Here is a 5776-nt window from a genome sequence, read left to right as displayed (position 1 = left end):
TCCCTCTAGTGCTCCTTGTTCCTCACCGTTTCTGTGTCTCATACGGAAAACCTAGATCGAGCACATCATTCTGTCATTCAATTTTCTATATGACCTTTGCTATCAAGCACAGTGCTTATGCATTGCAAGCCTTTTTCAGTAAATTTTAGTCTTTAAGAAATTAAATTTCCTAAAGGGTGAAATGCTCTTTTGTATGATCACTTCTTCAATGTGCCCTTCATCTGTTGAAGAAAACAAAAATACTGAATACGTGGCTTTGCCAAGTAAAATGTAAATAAAATACTAATTTTAAAAGTTATGTTTTATTAAATATAAATATTTGTATGTTCAAGACCCACCTAGCATCTACATTTAACACAAATAACTTGGATACAAAGTTTTAGTTATGCAAGATGAAGAAGTTCTAGAGATCTAATGTGTGACTATAATTAACAATAGAATACTGTATTGAATACTTGAAATTTGCTAAAATGGTAAGTTTTAAGTGTTTTCACCATACACACACAAAAAGTTTATTCTGTTGGGTGATGTATATGTTAATTACTCTGATTATGATGATCATTTCACAACGTATACATGTATCAAAACACCACATTATACACCTTAAATATATACAGTTCTTATTTGTATTCAATAAAGTTGTTAAAAACAGAAGGGTGAATGAAAGCTGCATTTACGGGTTCAGCTTCAAGGCCAAGAATTAGTGTTTCGGTTATCTAGTGCTGCATAAAACACAAAATAGAACTTAGTGGCTCAAAATAACTAATAATTTTTGTAAACAACAAACTGAACCTTTGCTTAAAAGGGGCAGAAAAAATACAACTTGCAATTATACTTTTGTTGCTTGTGATAAGTCTGGAACATCTTTACGCTTTCTGAAGGAAATTACAAACAAAAATAAGAAAACTTCCTGGGTTATTTTGTTAGTCTGTCTGGTTGTGATCTGATCACTCCTTGTTCTATAAGAAGTATCGTCACTGAAAACATCTGACCTTTTGAGAATGTAGAACATTTGTGTTTTCACTGTGACCATGATATTAATTTAGCAAATGCCACTTTGATTCTAAAATGTTCAGATTGGACTTCTAAAAGAGTCCATGACATTTTTACCTGGATAAATTTTTACCAGACCAAGGTAAATTCAATGGTATTTTACTTCCTGGTCAAAAATGTATTTATCATCGTTTTTATTTCTACAGATTATTTTTCAAGTCAGTCATCATGCTTCAAATCATTAAAAATAATCAAGGATAAGTAGGATGGTAGAATTATTAACTTTCATATTCTTCCATCATTAGTTAACTGAGCAACAGAAACATTAAGTCTACTTTTTAAATCAAAATTCCAGATGTATTTGGAATAATATAAATCCTTAAACACTGAAACTTGATGATCAGAAACTTTATGTCCAAAAGTCCTAAAGAAGAGGCCAAATCCCAATTCCTTTCAGAGTAAGCTTTATGACTTGGGGCAAGTTATTTAAGTTCTTTGATCCTGACTTTCCTCATCTGTAGAAGACTCCATCAGTGTTCTTTGAGGTTTAAATAAGACTGTAACACACTCTTTTCCTCTCAGAGAGAGTCTCTAAGTTTTTTGAGCAAAGGGACTATGCCTAATCACCTCCCCCCGACGTTTCTGGCTCTCCTGGCAAATAATGCCCTGCCTGACATAATTGGTGCTCAGGATTTCTTGGAATATATGAATCCATGTATGCATAAATAAGCAAATGAATGAATGTATTCAATGAGGAATTTGGTCATCCACATGTCCCTCAAATAGTTTTTGAGTATAAAATGCATTTAACCTAGAAGCATGAACAGATGCCAAGTACTCTAAGACAGATACTACGAGTGATAGCTTAAAATTCTTTTTGGCTTCTCTGCATATTTCTTCTCCCCTTCTCCTGGCACAGGGCTTTCCCCTACCCTTTGGAGAATTGCCCATCTCCATCCCACTGTACCCTGTACCCTGGTAGGCATGCGACCCAGCCAAGGAAATCAGATTTGAATCTTGAACTGGGGTACACAGAAGCCATAGGCAGCCGAGGCTGAATCACGTGATGGCAGTGCCCTGAGGCTGCTCCATAAATTCTTATTACTGAGGCCTCTGGAAGTGCCCTGGTTCCCACCCTTCTGTGAGCCCAGTTTCTCATCCCTTTATTTAATTGTCACAACTACCCTAGTGACTGTTGCTTGCAATGTCAATCATATTGATACAGTGTAGTAAAATAACATGACATTTATAAAACAGCACGCACATAAGAAAAAACAGTAACTTTAAAAAATACATATAAATATATGTGATATATGTGCCAATGAATTTTTTGAAAATTATTGTTCCACTGAAGTATATTTTACAAAGGAAACCATAAAAGATTTCATCTTTAATCAGTTTCCCTCTCTCTCTCTCCCCCTCTGTCTCTGTCTCTCTCGCTCCCTCTCTCATTTCAGATGTCCAATTATACTCAGTAGTTAATCACTCCCTAGCTCAGTGAGATTCCTGACTTGGGGGATTAATACCCAAAGGATAACCAAGGTTATTTAAAATCTCCTATGTTTGGGAACTGTTGCAGTTCCCAGAGTTGGAAAGGAAATTACTGTGAGGGATTTGAAGCACATTTAGATTTGTAACACCCTATTTGAAAGTGGTTGCAAAAGAGAAGAATTCAAGATATTTACCTGCAGACTGCAAGCTGATGGGGATTTAGGCAGGGGATGGCTCCTTCCTTCTGCTGGAGAAGGAAAGAAAAACAACATTTAATAGCACCAGCCAGATATGTTCCCTGTTTGCTACGTAAGTGCCCAAATTTGGTCCCTAACTTTTGTTTTATTTTGGCTCAGTGTCTCCTCTCACAGTTGTCAAAAAAATTTAACAAAGATAGAGATAGATAGGGTCTTAGGCAATAGGATTGATGGGTTGATCTATAATTTAAAGATCTTACAGTGTTGGAAAAGTTAAATAGAGTAGAGAAAGTATCACAATTTTTCAAAATATGGAAATTGGAAAGGAGCCTCTACTACTCCTACCTCTGTGCCTTCTCCTACCATAAGTTGGGAAATTGCTTAACTTGGATCTGGTTACACAGTTACAGATTTTGGAGACTGAAATGGGCACTACCAGCTACTCATTGCACAAAATTCAGGAAAATGGAGACAACCGGATACTCATGTGTACTAAAATCCAGAGCATACGGGCCCTATTACAGTATTTTTCTGTTCCTTAAGAGCTATTTAAGATCCTTCTTTTGGCTAGTTTCTCATTACTTACCATCATATCTAGGAAGACAATATGGAAAAGATTCTGTATCTTTTCTAAGTATGGCTTATATGATCATAAATGATTTTTGGAGAGTTAATGTAACCAAATTGTCTTAGATGAATATAAGAAACTTGTGTGGGACCTTGTTTGTTTGATTCTTTATATTTATCCTTTCAATCACAAAGTGTATTCAGAATTAATGTAATTTAATAGTGTATGTGAAGAATGGAAGCTAAGAGAGTGGTGATATAAGGCTTCTTGGTGAGATTGTAATAAGGAGCATCTGTAAAAAGAAACTGCACTGCAGAGAGACATCCAGTATGGAGAGAAGAAACAGATCAAGACAATTCTAACAGGAAGCGCTAGTCTGCGTATATCTAGATCATTTGCTCCTTTTCCATTTCACTGATTCAAACACAACTAATTTGCATACGTATTAAATTTAACCACAAATTTCTTTTTACAGACACCCAAGAGTTGATTCTTCCATAAAAATGAGAAATCATACAATGGTGACTGAATTCATCCTGCTGGGAATCCCTGAGACAGAGGGCCTAGAGATTGTCCTTTTTCTCCTGTTTTTATTATTATATTCATGTACTCTCTTGGGAAATGTGCTCATCCTTACAGCTATCATCTCCTCCTCTCAGCTTCACACTCCTATGTATTTTTTCTTGGGAAATCTCTCCATGTTTGACCTGGCTTTCTCTTCAACAACTGCTCCCAAGATGCTGTTATACCTTTCAGGGCAGAGCCGCAGTATCTCCTTCCAGGGCTGTGTGTCCCAGCTCTTCTTCTACCATTTCCTCGGCTGTACTGAAGGTTTCCTGTACACAGTGATGGCCTATGACCGCTTTGTTGCCATATGTTATCCTTTGAGATACATGGTGATGATGAACCACAAGGTCTGCTCCATCTTGGCCACAGGGACCTGGCTGGGTGGCTCTGTCCACGCCATTATCCTAACCTTCCTCACCTTCCAGTTGTCCTACTGTGGCTCTAATGAGGTGGGCTATTACTTCTGTGACATACCTGCAATCCTACCTCTAGCTTGTGGCGATACATCTCTAGCTCAGAGGGTAGGTTTTACAAATGTTGGTCTTTTGTCTCTCATTTGCCTTTTTCTCATCCTTGTTTCCTACACTTGTATTGGGATCTCCATATCAAAAATTCGCTCAGCAGAGGGCAGGCAACGGGCATTCTCTACCTGCAGTGCACACATCACTGCAATTCTTTGTGCTTATGGGCCGGTAATCATCATCTATCTACAGCCCAATCCCAGTGCCTTGCTTGGTGCTATAATTCAGATGTTGAATAATCTTGTAACCCCCATGTTGAACCCACTGATCTATAGCCTGAGGAATAAGGATGTAAAATCAGCCCTGAGGAATGTATTTGCCAAGAGAGGCTTGGCTCTGGAGAATAAATGAGAAAATCTAAAGCTTTGCTGGGCAAAGTTTTATTCTCCATTTCTTAGGACAAATTCTCACCTGCAGTTTCCGAGGCATGTTGAAATTAAATGTACTCTTAATCAATCTATCACTTAAACTTGCTAACTTTTAAAATATATGTCTGTTTTCATATTTTCCTGTTTCATAATAAAATATGATTAATAGAGTCACTTAGCAGATATTGAACTGACTCCTATGCTACATGGATGCTCTCCCAGCACCACCTTCCTCCCCCAAACATTTCTTAGTTCTTTGAGTCATCGAAAGAGTTAAGAGAACATATTTTCTTGCTCATAATCTCAGTTAAAAGTATATTCATATCTATATAGAGGGAAGGGAGAATGGAAAAAACATTCAAAAGAGCCCAGCTTAACACAGAATATAAGAATTCAATATCCTTTCTTGTTGTAGAGTATAACCTCCAATTTTCTGCCAATCAACACCAAACTCAAACTAACTTAAGTGATGCTTAAGGTAAGATCTTTTTAGTGTGTAGTCTAGTGTGATTTAAGGATTTTTCTAGTGTGCACATTCCTTTGGGATCTGGATTTTCTTCCTGCATTATTAGATTCCTGGAAGGCTATGAACTTGAATCATTTCTCATTAGCTCCTAAAAGAATCAGCTTTAGTTTTGTAAAATATAGTAAAAAACAAACAAACAAACAAAATACCCATCTAGTTTAAATATGTTACTACATGTTTTTCCAAAACAACGAATATTGATTTATCTCTGTCTGTTACAGAAAGCCCATGTTAGAATTTTCATTTACATTCAGGTAGCAATAAATTTGCCTCTCCATTGAAAACAATCTGTTTCTTCCTTTCTCAAAATAAGATTTATTTAATTTATTTTGATTCCTCTAATCTCTGTGTTCCATAATGCTAAGGAAAAAAATAGGTAAATTTTATTTATAGAAACTATGTTAACTTCACAACTAAAATATTCTCATTCTTCTTTTCCTGATTTTGTTTTCTCTTTCTTTTTATATTTTACCTACCAGTTGTTTATGACTTTTCTTTTAGGCCACATTAAATCCTTTTTGGAAAGAACCAGAGAATTAATAATG

The 5776-nt window shown here is 36.2% G+C and overlaps 1 pseudogene; it reads left to right on the top strand.

Annotated features, from left to right (window-relative positions):
* The first annotated feature begins 3752 nt into the window (after positions 1-3752).
* Positions 3753-4688, top strand: LOC101403397 (putative olfactory receptor 10D4 pseudogene; annotated as a pseudogene).
* Positions 4689-5776: the final 1088 nt, after the last annotated feature.

The sequence above is a fragment of the Ceratotherium simum genome, chromosome 7 (genome assembly GCF_057802395.1).
Source record: "Ceratotherium simum simum isolate JZ-2026a chromosome 7, ASM5780239v1, whole genome shotgun sequence".
NCBI classification, from domain to species: Eukaryota; Metazoa; Chordata; class Mammalia; order Perissodactyla; family Rhinocerotidae; genus Ceratotherium; species Ceratotherium simum.
Note: the sequence above shows the minus strand (reverse complement) of the source record. Positions and strands in the feature narration are given on the sequence as shown.